The 26,776-nt window shown below is 35.7% G+C and overlaps 1 long non-coding RNA gene across 3 annotated transcripts; it reads right to left on the bottom strand.

Annotated features, from left to right (window-relative positions):
* Window positions 1–5,441: 5,441 nt before the first annotated feature.
* LOC110938038 lies at window positions 5,442–8,159 on the bottom strand. Of its 3 annotated transcripts, none has more exons than XR_004890881.1 (4): window positions 7,798–8,159; window positions 7,226–7,630; window positions 5,811–6,948; window positions 5,442–5,742 (listed from the first exon to the last, which is right to left on the bottom strand). It is a non-coding gene; the product is annotated as an uncharacterized LOC110938038 (long non-coding RNA). The 3 variants fall into 3 exon arrangements; XR_002591164.2 differs by having other exon boundaries at window positions 5,811–6,063; window positions 6,800–7,630; XR_004890880.1 differs by having other exon boundaries at window positions 5,811–7,630.
* Window positions 8,160–26,776: the final 18,617 nt, after the last annotated feature.

A 26,776-nucleotide genomic window follows, 5' to 3' on the forward strand; every position in this document is an offset into this window, starting at 1 on the left:
GGGTACCAATGGGCGTTGCATCAGACATCTGGAACCGGCTCAAGATGTCGCCAACATATTTAGTCTGATGGATGAATATCCCAGACTCAGTTTGTTGCACTTGTAGGCCCAAGAAGAAGGTCATTTCCCCCATAGCACTCATCTCGAACTTATCCTGCATAATGCGCTCGAAATTCCTACACAAGACATCATTAGTAGAACAAAAATAATATCATCAACATATACCTGTACCAGAAGAAGATCTCCATCTTGTTCTTTGATGAAAAGAGTACAGTCGATAAGACCTCTATGAAAACCGTTCTCCAGCAAATAGTGTGATAAGGTTGCATACCAAGCTCGCGGTGCTTGATGAAGACCATATAGAGCTTTGTTGAGCAACCAAACCCGATCGGGATGGATAGGATCTTCAAAACCTGGAGGCTGTTCGACGTACACCTCTTCTTCAACCACACCATGTAAGAATGCACTTTTCACGTCCATCTGATAAACCTTGAATCCTTTAAAGGACGCATAGGCTAGAAAGATTCGAATTGCTTCGAGACGTGCAACAGGTGCATAGACTTCGTTGTAGTCGTTCCCTTCAATCTGACGAAAACCTTGAACGACTAAACGAGCTTTGTTCCGGATAACAACTCCGCGGTCATCCTTTTTGCATTTGAAAACCCAACGGGTACCAATCTTCTTGTATCCAGCAGGTTTCTCTACGAGTTTCCAGACACCCAGCTTCTGGAATTGTTGCAGCTCTTCCTGCATTGCTTCAACCCAAGAGTTATCTTTCAAGGCTTCTTTCCAAGTTCTTGGCTCTTCCTGTGAGACATAACACGCGAAGGACCAATCGTTTTGTTGCCCGGATTCTCGAATAGCCGCATACAAGCCTGCATTGTTGTTGTTTCGCAACATGTTTCTTGTTTGAATGCCACTTTGCACATTTCCAATGATGTTTTGTTGAGGATGGGTATTATGAATCCTTGTTTCTGGATTATCTGGAACTGGAATATTTATACCCAGGTTGTTGAGATTGAGATCAACAACTAAATCAATGCCCGGAATTGACGAAGAGGATGATGCAGTAGCCTCAGCTGTTCTATAGGCATCCACTGGAGGAGTACCCTCTGAAGTACCATGAACTGCTGTTGTTAGGGCTTCTTGATCTGCATCTAGAAATTCATCATCCTCTGAAGATTCGTTCAATTCGTTTGCATCATGAAAATCCTCATTGTTGAGAGTATTATTGTTCACCGAAGAAGATGGTTCTTGATTAACAAGAATTGGACGAACCACCGGTGAAACTGTTGCATTGTCACTCTCGAAAAACATCCTAGCCGCAGCACTTTCTTCAACGGCTTCAACATTGATCGAATTGAAGTCATCGTACTCAAACATCCAAGGTTGACCCGGACATTTGACTGGCAAAGTGTGCCTTTGTACTCTGACCTCAGACCATTCTTGACCCTTTTAGTCTCTAGATTCCAGACTCGTAAGTTAGGGGTGGCATACCCAAGAAAGTATCCATCAATTGCTTTTGCCCCAAACTTTCCATTAGGATCGATGATTGTGCGTGGAGCTCCAAACGGTTCAAGATAAGACAAATCTGGTTTCCGTTTTTGAAGAAGCTCAAAGCAGGTCTTGTTGTGCCTTTTGACTGTAAGGACTCGGTTCAATGTGTAACATGCAGAGGCCACAGCTTCAGTCCAGAATGGAATGGGCAACTGCGACTCTACCAACATTGTCCTAGCAGTCTCGATCAATGTGCGGTTCTTACGTTCCGCGACGCCATTTTGTTGAGGAGTATAAGCTGCACTAAACTCATGAAGAATACCCTTTGAAGTGCAAAACTACGTCATGGCATGATTTTTAAATTCAGTACCATTGTCGCTACGTATCCGCCTAACCTTTAACTTATACAAATTCTCAATCTGAATGATCAAGTTTTTGATAATGCCAAAGGTTTCACTCTTGTGTGCCATGAACGCCACCCAAGAAAATCTTGAATAATCATCTGTAATCACGAGGCAGTATTGATCACCCCGAATACTCTTGTGCTTGACAGGACCAAACAAATCCATGTGCAAACCTTCAAGAGGAACTGCCACCGTGTTGATCTTCTTTGTAGGGTGCTTCTTCTTCGTTTGTTTTCCCGTCTGGCACGAAACACAGACGTCTTGACGATGGAAATTTTTGAGAGGAACACCATTCACCAATTCATTTGAAACCAAATGATTCATTTTGCGTAAGTGAATGTGACCCATTCGTCTGTGCCAAGAGATAGTGTCTTTTTCTGTGGCTTTGGAAACGAAACAAGTTGCTTGTGCAGACGTAGTAATAGCTTGGCTCATATCAAGGACGTACAAATCATTTATCCTTGGAGCTGACAGGAGAATCCATTCTTTTGGAATTTTGAAGCCGGGCTTCAGCACATAACATCCATTAGCATCAAAGTGTACTGAGAACTGCTTGTCACAGATTTGAGAAACACTAAGAAGATTGTGATCAAGTTGTTGCACAAAGTTGATCTTGTCAAAGCTGACAATCCCGTTGGATATCATTCCTTCACCCGTGATATATCCACCTTTATCTCCAGCAAAAGCAACATAACCTCCTCTAATAGATTTGACGTCGTAGAGAAGCTTCATGTGGCCTGTCATGTGCCTGGATGCCCCACTATCAACAATCCAATGACTACTGATAGTTCCTCCTGGAACACCCTGCACATGAACTCAAATGAATTAGTTGGAGATGGGGACCCAAGCCATTGTGGTCTTGGGTCTTCCATTTTCATCAATGACAATAACTTCTTGTCTTTGATGGTTGGTGAATTGTGATGGTCCCCCTGATTCAGTAACCGATTTTGGTCTCCAGGTCTGTTTTGTTTTACCAGTGTCATTCTTTAAAATTTTAACTTCTTGATTGTCTGAAGTTTTTGAATTGTCTGGTTTTACAGAAACAGATGATTTGTTAACCACATCGGTTTTAATTGCCTTTTCAATTTTCTTGACCTGTTGGCGTTTCTGTTTCTTTTCCCTTTCTTTTACAAGGCGGGGATCTTGTTTTGCAGAAACAGTTTGCCTTCGGTCAGTTTGGTCACGGGGAACATCAACCTTTTCTTTTTGTTTATGAAGATATGGATAATTTCTAATTATATGTCCAATTGTTCCACACTCAAAACATGATCTTCGTTCAACAAACCCCGAAGTATCATGTGATTGTTTAGCCGATGATGTTGAACTTTGTGAACTCGAGGTACTAGGCTTTGAACTGTTTTGTTCATTTCTTTTCAGAACAGTAGCTTTCTTGACAAAATCTAAGTTAGATTTATTTTCAAACGTTTCAATTTTGTCCGTTCCCGTCGATTTCACAAAGTTTACATTCTTGTTTTTCTTCTGATTCGGCTTCTTTTGAGTTTGAGCCGGTGATTTTCCTTTTGGCTTGGTGTGATTTTGCTGTTTCTGCACTGTTGGTAATTTCTTGTTGCCATATTGTTTTCGAATTTCGTCCTTTGGAATAGGAGGACACTGTGTAACTGTAACACGTGGTCCTGACTTTCCCAAAAACTTACTAGTCGAATTCTCAAAGACTTTACTGATTAAGGATTGATTAACATTCTTAATAGGAAAATCTTTGTCTGAATAAATCTTATCATCACCAACAAGAGTGTACAGCAAGTTCACACTCTCCGACTCTTTTTCAGACGAGGACTCGATTGCAACTGTCTTAGCGGGCTTTGCAGGTGGATCACATAGAATGTGATTCTCAAGAGGTATGTCCTCATTTTTAACTACCGCATCAGACTTTGCTGAATCAGTATCATCAGATTCATCATCAGAAGAATCAGCATCCTCAATCACAACTGGAGGATCCTGATTCTGTTCAGCAGTTACAAATGTATCTGCTGACACATCTGAATCTGAGGATACTTCTTTCTGGTATCCGAGTCCTGCTGCAAACTCTTTCACATCTAGAGGCACAGATGGTTCAAAGAACACCCTGTCCTCCTCATCCGACATGGCATCATAATTATGTCTCACTGGTGGTGGACAATTCTTATAGCCTATGCACGTGACGTCCCTTTTCTCCTTTTGGACATCAATGATGTGATTCAACACATAGCTAGAACTCAAATAACTGTCTAACTTGAGTTGGATTGCCTCACTTTCTGTTTTTACACAAGCCATTTCTTTTTGCATTGTCTCAAGACGAGATATATACAAATTAATGTCAGTTTGTTTTCTGGAAACCATTTTAGTTAACTCGGTTTTATCTTTCTTTAACTTTTCAATTACCGATTTAAACTCCTTTTCATGGTTTTCATAAAACATATTGGCTTCTGTGCATTTGGAAAGGTCCACAGTCAATTTCTGATTGTGGATAAAAGTCACATCATACTTTTCTTGCAAAACTTCATGCTTACTTTGCAAGTCACACAGATTCTCATTCACTGTAGTATGTTTGTCTTGCAAGTCAAACAAACTAGCTTGTAAAGCATCATGTTTGTCTTGCAACTCAGACATACTTTTCTCCACATCAGCACATCTAGCACGCAATCTATCACAATTATCACAGTTAATAACAGTGGGTTCATCAACACAAGAAAACTGGGTTTTTAGTACGCGCAAAAGCGTCCTAAAATGCTATTTTATAGGACCTTTCATTTAATAGGACCAACGGTAAAAGCGTTTCATGTAAAGGGGTCGTAATAAGTCCCGGAACAAAAAAACGTCCTAACATCTCAAATAGGATTATGAAACCAATTTTATGGTCGCGTAATATGTCTTTGAACAACCAAAATAGTGTCCTAATAACATATTAGGACATTTTTACAATGTTCTAACATGTGCTTACATACTTTTAATCTTTTGATACACTTACAAGCGTCATTGATAGGACCCTTATGATGTAACATTATAACTAATTTAGTACCAAGAAAAGGGTCCTAATATACCAAATAAGATTAAAACCAATTTTATGGTCGCATAATGTCTATAGACAATTTATATACACTACAAAAAAATTGTCATTTAGCAACATACAAAAAGTGCCACAAAAAAGCAAAAAAAAAAGCCACCAAAGACTCCCGTAGGAATTGGTGGCACACAGAAAAAAGTGTCACTAGAAGCGCTGACGCTAAAGCCTTTTAGTGGCACTTATTCAATCTGCCGCACAAAGTTTTTGGGCTTTTAGTGGCAATTTTTTTTTGCCACAATATAAAAAAAGACTTTTGTGGCACAACTTGTGACTTTAAAATGTCATCCTAGTTACATAATTATACTAGTTTTAGTGACACCTTTTTTCGCTACCGTAAAAACTTTTTGTGGCATAAATTGTGTCGGTAAAAATTGCTCTAGTTGAATATATGTACTATTTATAGAAGCACATAATTCTGTCACAAAAATCACAAACAATACAAAATATAAAATAAAAGTTCAATAAAATTGTCAATGTAGAAATCATAATATTATAACTTCAATAAGTTCTGTCGAAAACAAATTACAAATGTTATTAGAACATTGTGTAATAAATAACGTATTCTAATTTCCAAATGTTTACACAAAGAGTCTAGACGTTCTTTTGGGTGATAATTTCACTGTCATTTAACTTAGCTCGTTTACACAAAGAGTCTAGACGTTCTTTTGGGTGATAATTTCACTGTCATTTAACTTAGCTCGAAAGCTTCTTATGATATCTACTCTGCCATCATCACATCACGCTTATCGTCGGGTCATCCACTGTAAAGGCAACAATACCCTACAATTATGAAGACAATCAGCACAAAAATTAAATATTTAACTGTTTATATAGTAAACATATTATACCTTGTGTGCAGCCCTGCTGACTTGAGTGGTAGCATCACTAATGGCAATAACTGTATTGCTAAGAAGACTAGCAACTCCTTGTGCCACACCTGGGATAAGCCCAACTAGACTCTTGACAAAACAATTTTACAATATATAGTTTAAAGGGCATACCACAGTACCTATTATTTTTTAACGATAAATTTGGATCACTGACGAACCACTAGAGTATCATCGTGCCACAATCATATCCACCTTTGCTGGGCAATAATGCCTATACACCAATTCAGGAGGAAACCCGATAAATCTGGGAAAAACCTATTTGTGGGAATCGAACCCATGACCTAATGATTATAAACCTCATCCCACCCCAAAGATACCACTAGGCTATAATGACATGGGCAGTACAGTACCTATTAAATTCAGAATTTGGTGGACATTGGTTGCCTTTTATCCCAAAGCAGTTAAAGCCAGTCGAATTCTATTATTATAATGCATAAAACTTAAATAATATTATTACCAAAAACTGAAAAATATTGTTTTATAATAATAATTAACAACTTAATTATCAAAAAAGAGTTTAAAAATTCAACAAATAGAGTTTGCAGGTCAATCCACGCTGATTTGTACTAAAAAGTGACCCGTTTTCAACCTAAATTTATTTTGAGTTGTAACCCAACCAGCCTATATTGCCATCTCTGTGTAAAACCATGAGCCTCGGCTATACACTAAAAAGCAACATTGCATCACCTACTTATAGCTCCTGATTGGAACTGGCAAGAAATATTTAATATTAAGTCCCACACTCCTCGCCAAACCTCTATCCCAAAATGCAAATGATAAGATAATGTCCACTACTTATACAAAAGTAGAAACATAAAAGTAATTACCATATGGACTCAAACCTTTAACATCTAACATAATAATAAATATATCCTAGCAGACACCATCTAACAATCAATTATCAAATAATTTTTTTTAAAATGAAAAAGGGATATAATAAAACAAACCTTAGTTCTTCAAGATTTAGAAGCCAAATACGTGTAGAACTATAAATGCCTACTATGTAGATTTCTTGTAACTTCTGAAGCCTGCTCATGCCACTGAATTCCTTAGTCAGCTCTCCAAGTTTAATGCAAAGCATGTACAAGGCTTAAATCTGAATTAAAAGATGACAACTCAGAAAACAAAGTTATTTGGATATTTCAAGAGACATTGTTTGTTTGAGTAACAATTAAAACACTTGCTTCTAGATTTATCATTTGTATAGTTCTTATGTGAGAGTTGATTTATATTGCACAATCATAACTATTTCAAGTTTTTTTTTTTACTTTTCAATTTTCATGTGAATATAGTTGGTTGCCATTACTTATTAATCAATAAACATTACATCTTTTTGATAAATATTAGGAGGAATATTAGGAGCAGCAGATTACACTGCAGAACAAGTATAAAAACAATGTTTTGAGTATATCGACAACCACAATCGGGCTCTTGTTGCTTGCCAAAACCTTTCTATTTCTATCAACAAAATCTGTTGTATTCGAGTATTTCAACCCTCCATTTGTATCATTTTCAATATCGAAAGAAACCCATTTCTCGTTTGTGTGTGTTCTTCTCTGGCTAGCAGCAGAAACCATTTCAATACTGCTACCACCACTCATCTTCACAATTCACACCACCCAAATCAAGATCTATAATATCATCATTAAACACAATTTCCTCAAACACTAGTGTTCCTAAGTTAAATCCCACTCAAGAAATTGAATAAATCACTCGGATCTTATCCGAATTTAACCCGAACTCACGAATCAAGTTGATTCAAGTATTGTGCACACCACCTGCTCGATGAAATGTCTAAATCAGAAATCCAATAACCAGCTCATAAATAATAATCTTTTAACCAACTTAAGTTCAATCGATGGCCATAAACAGCACGAAATCAAATAAAATGATACTAAATCAAGAACTGTGTGCTTATGAAACTAAATTGGAATGAAAATCGTACCTTTGTGTGAAATTTGAGTAAGAAAAGTGTGGCACCGACAGAAATGGTGTATAGGATATTTTCCACAAGGGTGCCAGAATCTCCCCTTTAGAGCCGCTACATGGGGATTTAGGGAATTCACGAAGTTCACTTCAACAGGTGGTTGAATCGGAGGGAGAAAATAGATACCCAGTACACGAACTTTGAGATAGGAGATGGATTCATGGCGAACAAAACTTTAACCATGTCCACAAGGTTATTTTGCACCACATCTGGTGGTGGATTTTTGAAGATGAAGTGTTTTACAATTGGGGAGCGAGGGAATTAGGGTTTAGAATGGAGACAAGAGGGAAATGGAAATTTAGAAATGAAAATATGAAATTTTTGAAAAGTTTAAAGTACGAAAATTTAGGGCCTAATAAACTATACAATTTGGTTTTTATATTGAATCAGATTTGATTTATAAACGATTTAATCGGGTGTATCTAGCGATTCAATTGGCCGGTTTGGATCGGTTTTTAAAACACTTTTGGTCACGCAAACTAATATATTTATACTTACATAAATTTATAGATATAAAGTTATAAAAAGTAAATTGAAATTACATATATATATATAGGAGAAGGATCCGTTAGAAACCACCCTTTATTGCGAGAACCGCGGGAAACAGTGTGAACACAAACAGTAATTCTTAAAAAACACCCAATTTTTTTTTACTATTTTTTTTTGGAAAAATCGCTATATTTTGTTAATAAAAAAATCAAAAAAAAAAAAATCAAAAAAAAAAAATCGAGTAACAGTTATCCATGCACATGTGCATATGTATCATTTCTTTGACAAATTCCGTAATTCATTACAAATATTAGTCAATTGCACTTTCATTTACACTACCAAGTGTAATACACTGGTTTTTACGTCAACAATATTAGAAATGCACATGTACATCTATATATCAGCATGAAATAAGGTGTTTTGGTACACTACTTTGAATACACTTTCTCTTTCATCTATCATTCCATCCATAATACACAAACATGCACATGTGTATATGTATTATTTATTTGACAAATTTCGTAACTCATTACAAATATTAGACAATTGCACTTTCATTTAAACTACCATATGTAATACACTACTTTCTACATTACCAATATTAGAAATGCACATGTGCATCTATATGTATTAACATGAAAAAAGGTGTTTTGGTACACTACTTTGAATACACTTTCCCTTTCATATATCATAACATTCATAATACATTACCATTACCTCCTACCATCCATAATACAATATCATTACCTCCTACCATCCATAATACAATACCATTACCAATATTTTCACTTTATTACGTGTATATCAACACCATTTATACCATCCAAACATCATATTACATCATAAAGTAACAACTATAGCCAAACCATCAACCACTAGATATAACTAACAAAAAAACATGTATATGGGCCTACTTCTCCATTCAAAATCACAAACTTTTTGTAACAAAAACATGTTATATCATGGTTATACCTAATGATGCACATGTGCATTTTTAATATTGGTAATGTAAAAAGTAGTGCATTACAGATGGTATTGTAATTTTTTTTTTTTGAAAAGTAAACTTCATTAAAAAGAGAAAGCCGACCCAAGCCGGGCCGACAAAAAACTACGCACAAATATTACATATTTACAAAAGAAAACCAATCATTCCAATCAATCCCTTTGTACTTAGATCTCGAGGAAAATCAAAGAAAACTTAAAGCCTTGATCTCACTTATTATACCTTCAATTCTAACCGGAGAATTTGAAAACTTGATAACGTATTGTAAATTAAAGTGCAATTGTCTATTACTGATAACATATTACAGGATTTGTTGAAGTAACGATACATATGCACATATGCATGGATAACTGTTACTCGAAAAAAAAGGTTTTTTTTGTAACTAAATATAACGATTTTTGTTAAAAAATATTAAAAAAAATAAAAAAAAATTTGAGTGTTTTTTTGATTTTTTTAGATTTTATTTTGTGTTCACATTGGTTCTCGCAATAAGGGTGGTTCTCAAATGAACCTTACCCTATATATATATACATATACATATGTATATTTGTAAAAATATATAAATTACATGCTTTAAAAAGGTAAATTCAAAATTTTAATTTGAACCATACAAAAAAACTTATTGAAACAACTAACATTAAATAAGACGTAACCACTTAAAATCTAACATGGTTCATTACGACACATATATTCTACTATTGATCATTGTGATCCATTAAGGCCCAGTATGGTTCATTAAGACACATATAATCCACTATTGTCCATTGTGACCCATTAATGCCCAATATGGTCCATTAAAACATGTATAATCAACTGTTGGCGATCGTGATCCATTAAGACCCAATATGGACCATTAAGACAAATATGATTTACTGTCGTCCATTGTGATCCATTAAGGCCTAATATGGATCATTAAGACATATATGATATAACAGGGATTAGTTTGGTACCGAATGTACCAGTACCGAACATACCAATCCCGAAAATTGCCAAAATTTGGTACTAGTAGCGGTATAGAAAAAACACTCGGTATGGGACAGTACGATTTTTGAAGGTAAAAATTGATAAAATACTGGTATCATAATGATGAACTGTAAGTTACGATCCCGAAAATGCTAAAAGGTGGGTACTAAAATTTTAGCGGCGCCGGTCCTAGTCGGGCCTAAGCCGACCCCCATACCTTCTAGTCTCACAACTCACACATCTCACAAAACCATCAGACCTTCTCTCTCGCGACTCAAGAAAACCATGCCAGATCTCTCACCAGATCCGTTTCATGACCAGATCTGTGAGGATTCCACCGCCTATTCCCCTCCGCCTTGTTACGCTGCTTCAATCGCGGCTTCTCCTTCATTCCAGGTATCATACTTCTCCAATTGAATCGACAACTTTTAATTTTTTTTCTCAAGAACTCAAAACTACCCATGATTTGTCTTTTATTCAGAAATCATCAACCTAAAATCAAAGCTTTGATCTTGATTTTGTTTTTAGGGATTTGCTGACGTAAGTAACCATTGAATCAAGATCAATCAGTGATGAGTGTACCAGTTGATAGAAGGGTCGAAACTGAATCACCTTTCATGGTTCAAGGTTAATTTCTGTTTTGTAGCCCTAATTTTGGTCACAATCTCAATTGGGTTTTCTTGATTTTGGGGATTTGGGTGTTTTATTTCAACTTTTCAAGATTTTTTTGATCTGTGTTTGTTGTATAACTTGTTTTATGTTTGAAAGTTTGTGTTTATCTTTGTAGGGATATGTGTGATGATTCTTTAAATGTTTTAGGTTTGCAGGTTCGAGAAGATTGGAGAAGAAGACAAGGACGGATCCTCGCGTTTTATCATATTGGAGCTGCAAGAAAACTTTGTTTCTAATGTATTACGCTCTCAATTTGGTTCGTTCTCTACTCCCTTTGTTTATGTATATTTTGTCTTATTTAATTTGTTTCTACTCCGGTAGCTTATATGATCGTGAGCTGAGTTGAAAGACGTCAAAGCTGATATGTTTCAAGGTGATAATTAACCTAAATTTGTGTGAGACTTGGTTCCTTAGGTGATTGGTTAAATGGGTTAAAAAATGGTTTGTACCGTGTAACGACGGCTACCCAGTGAAAATTTGTGTTTTCTGTAGCAAATTGTGTTTTCTATACAAGCCTCACTAAGCTTAATTGCAAGTAAACTGCTTCTGTTGAAAATCTTTTTAGTACAACTAAACTTTAAAGATTAACTGCTGCATTTGGTAATTATATATCTCCTTTCTATATAGAGGGGTATTAATTCATTCGAAAAACAAATAGACAGAAGTTGGTGTATGTTAACATTAACTGATTAATTTGGTTAACCGAATCTGATTTTAGGTTTGGGATTGAGCAAGAGTACACTTTGCTTCAACCAGATGTGAAGTGGCCTTTGGGTTGGCCTGTTGGAGTGTCAATATAGTCAAAGTAAGAACTTATGCTTATTCAATAGCATATATTGTTATAAAAAATGATCTTGTATTTTTCCTTTTGGCTGCTTTTAGCAGCAATTGAAGTGTCAATATAGTCAAAGGGCCAAATTATACCAGTCAATCCTCCAAATATGCCGCTGGGTCGTATTTCAAAGTCTTTTATATGTAGAGATCTGATATATTATATAATTGTCATGCTACTAATCCTGTACGATATATATTTTAAAGGACATGCACAACTGTCTCCTGGACATTTCGCCAGTTCTATGAAAAGGTATGGATTTTGTGGCTTCTTTTTATTAATGTTAGGATTTCATCTCAGTTAGGTTTCATGGCTATCAAATTTGTATACATTTTAGCAAATTTGGATATTCGATTTCATTAATAACAACTCAAAGTAAGAACACATTTTCTGAAATCCATATGGCAAAGTGTAGTGGTGAAAATAGGCGGGTTGGTTAATGGGGCATGGGTCTGGTTGACTTACAAACCATCTTTTATCGTCCGATTCGTCCGTAACGAGCATCGTCCGTCACTAGCGTCGACTCTGTAACGAGTCGTAAATGTATAATATTTTTATTTTATCGTCTGAGTTGTCCGTAACGAGCGTAGTTAGTGACTAGCGTCGAGTCCGTAACAGTTATGATCTATTTTTTTGAACGCGTAACTGAAACTAACTCTGTACTTTCTCTTTATTTTACTTGAAAATTAATTTTTCTGACCTTAGAACAGTGAATACATTCTTTGTTGTATTATTCAGGTAATTGTTATTTAAGTTTTCTATCTTTAGTGCAAAAGGAAACGGAGCAGCACGAGGCTGCTAAACAACAAGCTGAATTCGTAACAAGCTCCAGCTATCGGAATATGGTGTCAAAGATGAACTATTGTATGTTGGCTGCATTAATATTTTATAACGACCAATAGGCCCCAAACCTCAAACCAAACCGGAACCAAACAGTTAGTAACGGTTTGCTTTGGTTCAGTTTTAATTTTCAACGGTTCGGTGCCGGTTTTGGTGATCAAAAACCGTGACCAACGGTTTGACCCATAAACCGTAAAAACCGGACAGCAAACTCCGAGGAAGGACATGCAGGATCAAATTACTTGCAATATATATCTATCCCATTAGTCCTCATAAGTCAATGCCTTGGTGAAGTCATCAAAAAAGCTTTAAACATACACATATGCTTAAAGTAAATTTTGACGGGAGAGAAGCTCTCCCATGCCCTGATTGTTAATTTTCTTAGCTTTGAACATCCCCGATGCCGGTTTGTTTGTTTAATTTTATTCACAGCAACATGTTTTTTTTCAATGTCAATATCAATAAATGATGTTTGGTATATGTACGTTTAGAAAGTCTTTGTGATATTTTTAAATTGAACAGAAAGCACACAAATTTTGATGAATGTTTGATATAGAGGTGGCTTTTTGACCCATATACTTATAAATGAGTTGAATTGGATTTTGTTTCATCTCGAATGGCTCTAAGTAGTTTTTTTAACTAAAAAAGAAATTGGGTCAAATAGGTTGAACATAACAAGAGGTGTCTATTGTCTATATTTAACTTACTGATCATGGTCCAGGTATGTTTTTCTAACGCCGGTGTGAATTTAGTAAAGAAAAAAACGATGGGGACATCCGCATGTCAAACGAACTTTGGCATGACATAGCTCACAATTTGGATTTCTTGTTTTGATGAAAATTAGATTTTGTTCTTTATTTGAGTTTCATTAGCATAATTAATATATATATATATATATAATATTTTGTTGCTTCAACTTAGAAAGTGGAGAGTCATCTAATAAGAATGTCGAATATGATCAATAACCATACATATTCAGGTTTGTGGATTTTGAAATTTGTTTAATATTTTGTTTTATTAAAGACTAATTTTTTTTATTGACTAACTTATTTGATAGGGGTACAATAAGATATTAACATATGGAAGTGTACACTCATATTTCGTTCGTACTGATAGTAAATGTGTGGGGTGATATCGGGTCCTTAACTTACCCATCATCATTGCTTAACACTCAAGTGAATATTGTGTCCAAAACATCTTTACTAGACCAAACTTTCACAATTATTGACTTGTGAAAAAAAATATATCCAAAAACCGAATTCTAGAAAAATAATAATCCAAACTTTCTCTTATGTTACTCGCTTCCATTCAGGAACACATAAGGTGTGTTGTTATGGTTCAAAACCGAAACGCTCCGTACATAGACCTAAACTAACCAACCTAAGTGATATGTTTCCCGCCGCATCGCGCGGGTAAACGACTAGTTACAAAAAAATGTATGTAAGCGTATCTCATATGCACATATTGACATATTATTTAGAAAAACACGAGTAATAAAAAAATGGTTTAGACAATATAATATTTAATAATATTTTGAATTTTTAAATATGTAGTAAGATTTTTTTTATTAAATAATGTAATTTTATAAATGAGAATATTATTTGAGTGAGAAGTTTTTGGATGATATATTTTGGGTTGAATTTATGTTTTAGAATCAATATTTTGGAGGGAATTTTTAAAGATCTAGTAAGTTTAACCTTTGATCACACATTTTTCCCATGACATCTAATATCATTCCGTTACACAAAAATAAAAAAGTGACGATGGTATGACAAATATTTATGTAAAGCCACATAAATTATTGTAATTTTAAGTGTGGTTATTGTTTAAACTTTCGTCACACAAAATAATACATGTGGCCATATGTATTAGATTATAGCCACGTTATCAAACATGAATTGGCCACACTTTTCTAGTGTGGCTATTTTTTCTCAAAGTGTGGCTAAAGGTTCCGAATACATCCGTTTTTGATCTCATGAATCAAATATTGTGGTCGTAGATTACATTTGGCCACACTTTTTTACCATGTCTATTAAGTATCACAATTTTTTTCGTAAAGTGTGGCTAAAGGTTCCAATAGATGTGTTATTGGTCACATGAAACAAATATTGTAGCCGTAGATCATATTTGACCACACTTTTCTAGTGTGGCTAATAAATGTCACAATTTTTTTTCTTAAAGTGTAGCTAAAAGTTTCACTACATGTGTTTTTTGTCACATGAAACAAAAATATGTGACCGTATATCAAATTTTGCCACACTTTTCGAGTTGTGACTAATAAATGTCACATTATTTTCTAAAAGTGTGGCAAATGGTTTTGAACTGGTATACAATGCACATTAAATAATAAAATATGTGGCTAAAAGTATTTTGAAATGTTGTGAAACATTTAAAAAAAAGTGGCAGAGCTGTTTGAAAAAGTGTGGCTAAAGCCCTGTTTTGGCGTAGTGTTATAAAACTCTAGCGAATAAACGTCCTATAAAACTTATGTTTTACGACTCAAATATCAAGTGTCCTGTTACGGTGTTTAGGGCTGTAAACGAACCGAACGAACACGAACAAGGCCATGTTCGTGTTCGTTCGTTAAGAAAATTAACATGTTCATGAACTGTTCACGAACGCATACCGAACATAAGTTTATGTTCGTGTTCGTTCGTTAAGGAAATTCAGTTGTTCACGAACAGTTCGTGAACACTGGTCTCGAACACAAACGAACGCAAGCAAATAAAAACAAACGCAAACGAACATTAACTTGAAAATAAAAAAATAAAAACATTGTTATCCTTAAACATTGGATAGAAGTAGTTAAATACAACCATCAAATGATAATCAAAATACAAGAAGTCTACTAGACCACCGAACGATGAATCAAGTTTAACTAATTTAGACATAATTATCCCCAAAAATGTCTTAAAATGTCCAAATTTTAGCTAACTTAGAAAAAATATGGTTTCAAGTTTTCAATATGTTTAGATAAAAGATTTATTATTATTATCATTATTTTTTTGATATAATCAAACGGAAACGAACGAACGTAAACGAACATATTACCGAACGTTCACGAACGTAGTCGAACGAACGAGACATGTGTTCGTGTTCGTTCCCTAAGCTAACCGAACGAAATTTTTTGTTCGTGTTCGTTCGTTAAGCTAATCGAACGGACATAAACGAACTTCCCGCCGAACGGTTCACGAACTATTCGCTGAACGTTCGGTTCATTTACAGCCCTAACGGTGTATTATAATAACACCATAATGATTAAGCGTCCTATAAAGGTTAAAGTTATAAGACCCTAGTGTCAAGTGTCCTATTAAGTTATGTTATAATAGAACTCTAGCGAGTAAGCGTCCTATAAAACTGATGTTTTATGACTCAAATATCAGCTGTCCTATTACAGTGTATTATAATAACATCACAATGATTAAGCGTCCTATAAAGGCTAAATTTATAAGACCCAAGTATCAAGTGTCTTTTTAAGTTATATTATAATAAAACTCTAGCGAATAAGCGTCCTATAAAACTAATGTTTTATGACTCAAATATCAAGTGTCCTATTACGGTGTATTATAATAACACCACAATGATTAAGCGTCCTATAAAGTTTAAAGTTATAAAACCCAAGTGTCAAGTGTCCTATTAAGTTAAGTTCTAATATGACTTCAACTAGAAAGGGTCCTATAACACTGAACATTTATGACTTAACTACAACGTGTCCTATTAAGTTATGTTATAATAGGACCCCATATGATCAAGTGTCCTAATACAGTACCACATAATGGGACACTAACAATTAAATGTCTTATAAAGTACTTTATTAGGATCTACATTTTAAGTGTCCTATTAAATTATATGATAATAGGACCCCAAATGATCATCCATCCTATTAAATAGTTTTTTAGGACACCGGTTCAGTAGAGTATATTATAATACGACCCCAAAAGTTCATTAGTCATATTAAATAGTTTTTTAGGACCCTCTTTTACAAGTGTCTCACAGAAAAGGTCCTAAAAAGCCATTTTTGTTGTAGTGTACATACCTGACTTGATGAACCGTCGACATTAGCCATAAAGGCTGAATGGAGAGAAGGCGAAGCATAAGCAGCTTGATCCACCAGAATAGATCTTCTTTGAGTTTCTGCTGCAGCTTCCCCCAAAAGTTCATCAATATCTGCATCGATTGCTGCATTTGATGTCTCACCCACATGATCATCACCAGAACTGGATGATTCTTCATCAACACTCCTGCTGTACCCAGAAGAGTCTTCATCTTCAGAAGATTCACCACCACTGGCGGAAGATTCTCCACCACTGGTGTGAACTAACTCCTTCACAACTTGAGCAAAGCACGTTGTTCCATCTGGAGCATCACCACCCAACTGGATTGACCAGTCACAACCTTCATCCACCTGAACTGCAAGTGCCCGGTTGGTTTGGTTGTTGACAGGCACCAATGTACGCTCATTGTTTCTGTTCTGGTTCTGCTGGTTGCCTTGGTTTCTGAAGGGGTTTTGGTTCCCGTGCTGTGCTGGCTTTGTGCATTCCCTTTTAAAGTGACCCCGTTCACCACAGTTGAAGCACTTCACTGCCTGTTTATCGAACCCATACTTGGTGTCTCTCTTACTTTCCAAGCTGGTTCTGCCAGTACTTTCCATCCAATCCTTTGCCCTTCTCACAGCACTAGCAAAGGCCCACTTGATATCCATCAAGTCCATCTCTTCTTTATCAATCTGCCGATAGTCTTCTTGTGTCAGATTAATGTTGCCAATCTGACCTTCTATTAATCCACAGTACGCGCTCACTACAGTGTTAAGTAGCTCCATGTGTTCCTTAGCTACTTCTACACTGACTTTAGAGAAGCTTGAAGTGTCGAGCTGGACTGTATTTGGTTTTGATTGTTGACCAGCAGATGATGTTCCTCCATAACATGCACGTTGTTGTTGAGCAGGAGGAGGAGGAGGTGGTTGTATTGGATTTCCATACATGTCTGTGGTGGGAGGTGGCTTAACAGGAACTTGCACCGGATTGCCATACATATCCGTGCTTGTGACAAACGCCGTTTGTAGTGGAGCATGTGGACCGGTTCTTGCAGACGAAGTACTGGAAGTTCCATAATACATTTCTGGATTTTGTGGCAATGGAACTCTCTTCGCCTTTAATGTTTCCTCCTGATCCTTGTTTTCCAAAAGCTGCACGAAGTCGTTGATATTTGTAGTTCTCAACACTCCGTTATACTTCAGGATTTCCAAGAAACTGCTCCATTGTGGAGGCAAAGCATCAGCAAACTTCTTCACCACTTCTGCTTGAGTTGTTGCTACACCAAAATTATTCAACTCAGTAAGCAAATGATAAAACCGGCTTGTCATGTCTCCCAAAGACTCCTTATCCATGCACGTGAAACAGTCGAATTCTTTCTTGAGAAGATCATGACGCAATTGGCGTGTTGCTTCATTCCCTACTCCTCTGGTTTTCAACCCGTCCCACAACTTCTTGGTTGTCTTGAAACTGACAAACTGGTGGTAGATATCTTTGCTCAACGCCTGAGTGAGAATGGCGTATGCTTTCTTTTCCAGATCATACGTTTTCTTTTGATCTTCAGGAAGATCGGCAAACGTAGCAGTATCTGAAGCAGCAACTTCTATAGCTTGATCGAAGTCTGTGGTGAAACGTATCCACAGTTCGGTGTTTTGACCAAGAACGTATGTACGGAATCTATCAACCCAGCCCGGATATTCATTTAAATGCATCAACTTCGGAGGTCGATTCAAACTTCCGGTTTCACTTTCGCTCAATAAAATACTTTGGATGCTCGGAGTTTGATTCGATACTAATGCCCATTGACTTGAAGATATGGCATTTGCTTGTGAAGATGTAGACACCGGAGACTCGGCCCATGAAGGTGATAGACTTGTGCACGTGTACTTTCCACTATCGGGAGCCGGTGTACCCCACCATGAGGGAGTGGAACCTGAACTTGTATATTTTCCACTGTCTGGAGCCGGATTCCACCAATTCGGATTCATGATGAATATCCCGAAAGATCACACACAGCCGAAGGATCCTGGTTCGAAAGATCTGAAAAACAGAAACTTGTTAACAATAAACAGACCACAAACGAAAGATCAACACTTGTTCGAATGATCAACAGTGTTCGAAAGATCACTGTTGACTTTCGAGCAATGGTTTCGAAAGACTCAAAATTTCGAAAGATTCACTCTTGAAAGATCCTTATCTTTCGAGATAAATCCTTATCTTTCGAAATAAATCCTTATCTTTCGAACAACTATCTTTCGACTAGATTCCAGAAACGAAAGATAATGCTTAGACTTCGAAAGACTACTCGAAAGATGCTTATCTATCGAGCTGTCTTTAATCGAAAGATGGTCTTTCGAGGTCGAAGGATATCTTTCGAATGCTCACTGACACACTGACACTGATGTGAAAGGTTGGTGAAAAGGTGATGGGTTGGTGAAGGTCAACTTTCGGCAAAAGGTATGGTCAGACTGTACCTTCTTACCAACTCAGAATTTTCAAACAAAAATTACCCAAACTGGAAATCCTTATCCAGAACCAGTCACCGGATTATGACCGGAGTTTGGCCGGAAATCACCAAAACACTTAAAAACAAGTTTTTAAGTTACCCAACCCGCTTATGAACACTCCCGGTTAGTTTAGAACACGTTTTTCAGTTTAAAAATGCAGGAAAACCACCAAAAACGGGTGCTAAACCAAGTGTCCAAACACACCAAGAACTTGAACAAACCCGGTTTTAAACAAGGTAAAGAGCCTTAGCTCTGATACCACTTGTAGGTCCCTCTCGGAGGATGAGGTTCAACCTTAACCTTGTTATACTAACCCACTAGCAAGTGCGGAATCCAAGCTAGTGAGCAAACCGGGATGAAACAAGCACAAACACAAACACACAAAGATTCACCGATTAACACCACTTGTATTAATACGAATGAAAGGTTCCAGTTACAAGCACAATGTTTACAAATCTGTTTTGCAAACTCTCTAGTGTGTGTGTGTGTTTCGGACAGAATGCTCTCAAGAATCTCTCTATCCTTCTGTGTGCATCTCTCTATCAAGTCTATCTGTCTAACACACTGCATGGGTATATATATACCCAGCACAGGTTGCCTTGTCCGAAGGATCCGATAGATGGTCGAAGGATCATCTATCGATCACAAAGCCTTCGAAGGATTCACAGGGACCTCGAAGGATGATCTTTCGAGGTCCATCAATCGAAGCATATCTTTCGAGGAGATCGAAGGATCCACATCATCCTTCGATCTCTTATCCTTCGAGACAGACAACCATATACAAACATCTTCTAACTGTTTGGCCAAGTCAAACCAGGAGGACGGTTGACTTGGTCAACTTACAGGACTAACAAGGACATCGTTTACATCGTGACTGAATACAGACAAAGTACAGACACAAGTGTACCAACAATTCATTCACTTCTATTTTTAATATATAGATATAGATAATGATAATTACTGTTCATTTCATTTGTAATGTAATATTAATATATAGTAATAATAATAGTAATAGTAATATATAGTAATAATAGTAATATAGGTTCAAATCTCGTATCTCTCGGTTTCAAATCACCAATTTACTTGTAACTCTCAGTAATTTGGCTCTTAATTAATCGTTTCATTTTGTTATCAACAAAATTTTCTAACTTAATCGTTTTTACTACATGATCGTCATTTACGTGCATTTATATTCAATTCATTAGCTAATATGGTATTTGTCTTAAGTTCAGATCATTCATTGAGCATGAAATCAAAAAATTTAGGTTTAGGAGTCTAGTTTGTTTGAAATGAATTATTTATGTTTGATCTGAACTTATAGAAATGTAGATCCGAGTTTAATTTGATAAATATTTTGTAAGAAATGGATGTATGTGTTAATGAGTATGTGGTTCATTTAGCAAAATTAACCTATCAAATTAAAACCCCATTGTTTCGTTTTAATGAGAATAGGGTTTCCTTAAGTTTTTCGTAATTGTTCGTTTTCTAATTTGTTTCTTGTCGTTTGGTTGTCATTGCCATGGAATTATTGTGAAAAAGTTATACAGAGTTGAAATAGCATTTATAAAACGCTCGGAAAAAAAAAAGAAATCTGGGTGTAGTATGTATGTAGTTTTCTCTTTTATGATGCCTGCTACTACATTTAGTATGTAGTTAATATCAAGAGAATTTTGGGGCTTCTTTTTCTTATGATGAGTTGTTTTCCATTGATCATCATCACCTAATATGTGCTAAGTTTTTAATTCATAACTAGGTTTTTTTCAGTCGTGCGTTGCGGCGAAACGGAGCAAACGATAATGTAAAACAAACGTTATTTGAAAATGTAGAATGTTGTTTAAAAAGTTAAACCGTTAGAATCGATTCAGTTTATCATCTTATCATTTTACGATAGCAAATAAATACTTTATTTTTGAATATAAATTCTTTTTTAATAAAACCTATATTAATCGAGGGTAAAAAGTAAGCTCAACTACGTACTTAAGTTTTTAGAAAAAAAATTAACGAACATAATTTATTAAAGAAATATCAAATTAATTGATAAAGTAAAGGTAAATTCAAAAAAAAAGAAGAAGCAAATATTATAGAAAACAAAATAAATGATAAAGAAAATATGGTTTTAGAAAAGGAAAAATAAAAATACGTTAAAAAAGCTAAAAGTAAATAAAAAAAATAAAATGTATTAAAAGTTAAAAATAAATATTAAAAAATATATTAATATAATAAAATATTAAAAAGCTATATATTATTTTAAAATTGAAATTACTATTTATCATCCTTCAGAAACTATATATATATATATATATATATAATATATAATTGTGAGCCTTGAATATGGTGGTTGTTTTGCTTGGATGTAGAAACTAAAGGCTTTTTGTTCATCTTCTTGTTGTCGTACATTTGTAAGTCTTCCTACCTTTAAATTTGCAATACAACCTGATCATATAGAGCATCGTTAGTTTAACTCAAATATGCACACTCATACACATATAAATTCTGACCTATATGGATTTTATTTTTAGTTATAAGTTCAAAATTTGTAATCTTTTACATTATTTCACCTACCTACCTATGTAAATAATTAATAAAATTTCTTCTTTTAAATTGTTAAGAGGACTAGCCCACTAGATATGGTCAAATGCTTCTTAGAGAGAAAGTCTCATGTTCAAACTCGGTCGTATTTAGAATAGCTTTTAATTTTTTTAATTTTGTTTTTTTTTCTATTTTTACGATAACTAACGAGCTAACACTCCGGGATTTTAAATTATTTTATATACACCTACAACCTTAGAATTCATCAACCTCCACAAGCTAAAGTTCCAGTTGAGTCTTTTTTGTTTCACATCAATGTATAGATTGTGTTTACGGTCATGTTGATCAATTGTCTCATACACGTCTATCATGTTTGTACCTTCACCTTTCCACTCTTTTGTTCTCGTTTATTTTTTCATTTTTATCATGTTCAACATCACTTAATTTAATTTCATTGTAAAGCTTGTGATGGTGCTACAACTATGTGTTCGAGTCTTGTATGTGATATAACAAACAGTTCTTCTTGAAAAGGTACTAATATTTGTACAAATGAATTTTATTTTTGAATATTATGAATTTCTATAGTTCAATTCGTGAAATAATTTGTTTCCTGCACTCAGGACTATCTCAAATATGTTGTGAATAACTAAGTTTCGTGTGTAATTTTTTATTCAATTCTATATCAATATTCCTGTATGATTTCAAAGTCTATCTGAATGTGAAGTCAAACATTTAGGTTACTTTGGAGTGGATGTGGTGTATTTAATATCGACATTTATCAAGCAGATGATATGCGCTACTTTTATTAAATACTTCATTGTCTTGAGGTCTAATATCCTTCTCTTGATAATTTAATTATTTCTATGTGACATTTATAATGGTAACAAAAGTTGGTTATCATGAAAGGTGACTTTGGTGATTTCCAGTTTCTTCGCATCTAGCCAAATGTTGTGTGATTAATCTCTAGTGTTGATGCTACTATGTTATGTTCAGGAGGTTGGTTTATATACACTTTATGGTCCTTTTCTATATCAATTAAGATTGTTTTAGCAACGAACTAAATTATTTTGATTTTTGATTATCGCTTATAATTTCATAAATTAATAGTTTTCTAATCATCTCGGGCATTAAAGTTAATGTGTATATACTTAAGATTTTGTTTTTTACATGGCTACCAGGGTTTGGATTAATAATTGATAAACGGGTTGGAGAAGATAGCTATATTGGTTAATGAATTAATCACTTCTAATGAACATATATCATTTCTGCAAAAAAAAAAAAAAATTATGTCGTTTGAATTTCTTAACATGGTTTCCGCATTGTTTTCTTGTTCATTAGCTAACTTGGTTGTTATCTTCATTGCTAGTCTAAGTCAATCAATATTAACTTTGTTATGGCAGAGAACAAAACAACATATGTTCCCTATTTAGCTTCCGAGTAAGGTGATTTGGCTAATCTATCTAATTCTACTTTGTAAGTAGAAATCATTTGATTTCTTATTTTATGCATCTTACTATTCAAAAAGTGGGTTTGTGAGATATAACTTTGAACATCCTTATGTTATTAGTGTTCTAAAAGTAGAATAATATAAATATATAGCTTGTAAGGGTAGGGATCTTAAGAGAAGTCCACCCTATATGAGAAACTTGAGAAGCATTCTGGACCACACATTTTTCTAAGCCTTTCGTAATATACACATATGTATAGTTTAAAATTGACTATATACATATATGTATATTGAGTTATACACATATGTATATAGTCAATTTTAAACTATACATATGTGTATATTACGAAAGGCTTAGAAAAATGTGTGGTCCAGAATACTTCTCAAGTTTCTCAACTAGCATATCACTTCTCACATGATCCTTTTCCTAGCTTGTAATACAATTAATTATTTGTTGACCATCATGTTTTACACACTTCTAGAATAAGGTAACTTAATAATTCTATATGCCTATGCCTAAAAAAAAGTCAAAACACTACAAGAAACTACCACTTTTAGCGGCGACACGAAATGTCGCCGCTATTGGTCGATCCGCGTCCCGAAGTCTGAAACCAAACCCCAGCCGTTGATCCTTATCCTGATCTAACGGTTGGGGATTTAAAGGGCATTAGTTCCACACGTTATGTAATCTCCGGCAATCTATCTCAGGCGATCTTTCCTGCGAATTCTCCGGCAAGAGCATTAGCGGAGACGGTATCAATAGCGGCACCAAACTGGGCAATAGCGACCCATCATTACCGGCGACCCTTTAGCGGCCACGTGTCGCCGCTAAAGGCTAATAGTGGCGACAAAATAGGGCAATAGCGGCGTCAGGCGGCGACACCTGGCGCCGCTAAAGGTGCCATTTTTTTAGTGAAATTGCACCTTAGCCTAGTTTTATCTATTGAAAATTTTCATGAACCACACTTTTTAAAAACTTGCGCCACATTAGTAGTAATTTCTTTTCATTTTTGAACGGCTAACGAATTATGTAAATGGGCTGTTAGCGAAATTCACTAGATCGGGATACACTAGCGTTCGAACGGGGAAAAACCCTCACCTAGGGCCAAAGCCCATGAACACTCGCCTGAAGGCACGATAGTGCGGTGAGGTAAAACCTGCTCAGTTCAAGGATCGAACTAGCTATCTGCTCCTATTCGCCTAGTCTCCCATCATCAACAGATGCCGCTAAAAAAAATGGGGAGGGAAGGAATCGAACCTGAGTCCCTAAGAACACCAAATCTCTCACTTACCACTCTATCAGCACCTTATTGGCATTAGTAGCAATATCCCTTTCTGAATATGAAAATGGAATGGGGATGTATTTGACTTTTGGGGAGACATTTTTAGCATTCCTCTTATTTTTTTTAAGGGCAAGGAATGATGTGTCAACCACCGTGACACCAGGCGTTGTGGTTAAGGTTGACTACTCGACCACCGCCAGCCCTTTGGCTTTCCTAGATGCGCGGAAACCCGACCTCCACCCGTCCAAAGGCGCGACAGCGGAAAAATCGGTAAGATCTCGCCTCCCATCCAAGATGAACCGGCGCCAGTTATATTCGCCCTTCACCTGGATGCCGCAGAAAATAATGGGGAGAGTGGGAGTTGAACCTGGGTCACAAGGAACATAAAGTCTTTCCCCAACCACTCCACCACTACTTCATTGGCAGCATTCCTCTCGGGTTGAATATGGAGAGACTTGAATTTGGAAAGATGTATACCAATGTTTCTTTTGTTCTATTGGGCAACTTTTTGGATGTTTAATCCAAAGGCAATTAATATGACAACGAGACAACATAATTTGGCACCTTTCTTGAAAAAAAGTTAACTTTACCTATGTATGATAGAGATGGCAATATAGACACAATTACTTATGTGAAATAATTCACTAATTAGGTAACTGGTCAAAAGGGTTAAAAATGGCGCAAAGTAGAACCCTTGAGAATGCCAAAAACAATCAAAGGTCCGCAACGAGGATAAAAAATGCCCCCCTCTACACACTCTCTTTTGTTTTGTTTTTTTATTGGCAACTAGTTGGGAGCCTCGCCGTAATAAGACAGGGGTATTAAAATGTGAGACCACATATTTTTTACCACATTAGATTTGGATAAACTACGACATATATTTACAAACGTAGATTATTTAAATTAGTATAGTGGTCGGTTAAAAACAAATTTAAAATTATGTTCTAAGTATCTTTACTAGCAGGGGTAAGTAGGGTTATCTCCGCAGGGAATACTTGGTTAGTGTTTGATTGTAAAAGCCTAAATTAACTAAATACTAAGAAAATTTATTCTTTTTATTGAGTTTTGAATGTTTTGATTGATTATGATTAAGAAAGTTATCAAACTGTAAAGAAAAACTACCCCGTCTGGATTTTCGGTTCAATGATTTACCCAAACCTATTTAATTAGATAAATACCAAAAGACCTTTTTAACGGTTTAATTCGAGTGATAATCAAAGACAAGTTTTAAATAATAACCAGTTCAATTCAATTATCAAATCATAAGCGCCAAATATCCTCTTAATAACCAAACTACTCACGATGCAAGAAAACCAAATGCAAATGGTAAAAGATGAATAATTGCAACACACACATTTCGTTTACACAAGATAAACCACAAGTATCTTTCAAGTAATGAAAAACACCCAAAGAACTAAACTGTAGGTCCCTCTTCGGAGGATGACGAACCTTAACCTTGTTATACTAACCCACTAGCAAGTGCGGAATCCAAGCTAGTGAGCAAACCGGGATGAAACAAGCACAAACACAAACACACAAAGATTTACCGATTAACACCACTTGTATTAATGCGAATGAAAGGTTCCGGTTACAAGCACAATGTTCACAAATGTGTTTTGCAAACTCTCAAAGTGTGTGTGTGTGTTTCGGACAGAATGCTCTCAAGAATCTCTCTATCTCTCGGTGTGCATCTATCTCTCTGTGTCTCTTGTGTCACTTTAAAATGAACACACTGCATGGGTATTTATACCCAAACACAACAGGTCTGGTCGAAGGATCATTCAGAATGACCGAAAGATCATCTGTCGATCACAAAGCCCTCGAAGGATCCATATTTACCTCGAAGGATGGTATATCCTTCGAGGTTCAACAGTATCCTTCGTTGGACATCTTTCGAGCTCATCGAAGGATAGACATAATCCTTCGATGGCCCATCTTTCGACTCAGACACTTTACAAACATATTCCTAACTGTTGGTCCAAGTCAAACCAGGAGGACGGTTGACTTGGTCAACTTACAGGACTGACAAGGACATCGTTTATATCGTGACCGAATACAGACAAAGTACAGACACAAGTGCACCAACAAACTCCCCCTTGGCTGTAGCTTTGTCTTGATCTTCGATGGATGCAGATTTGTCTCGATCTTGATCATCGTTGATCTTTGTGTCTTCAAGTCTCGGATGTCCTTTCGAGTCTTCAATGTCGGAGGATCTTCAAAGTCTTCACGTCTTGAAAGCAAAAAGTGTATCAACAAACTCCCCGTATCATGTAGGAAGTGTGTTGACAAACTCCCCCTTAACATAAGCTCCCCCTTGAGTTATGCTCGTGAAAAACTTGAT

This window comes from Helianthus annuus, chromosome 4 (genome assembly GCF_002127325.2).
Source record: "Helianthus annuus cultivar XRQ/B chromosome 4, HanXRQr2.0-SUNRISE, whole genome shotgun sequence".
NCBI classification, from domain to species: Eukaryota; Viridiplantae; Streptophyta; class Magnoliopsida; order Asterales; family Asteraceae; genus Helianthus; species Helianthus annuus.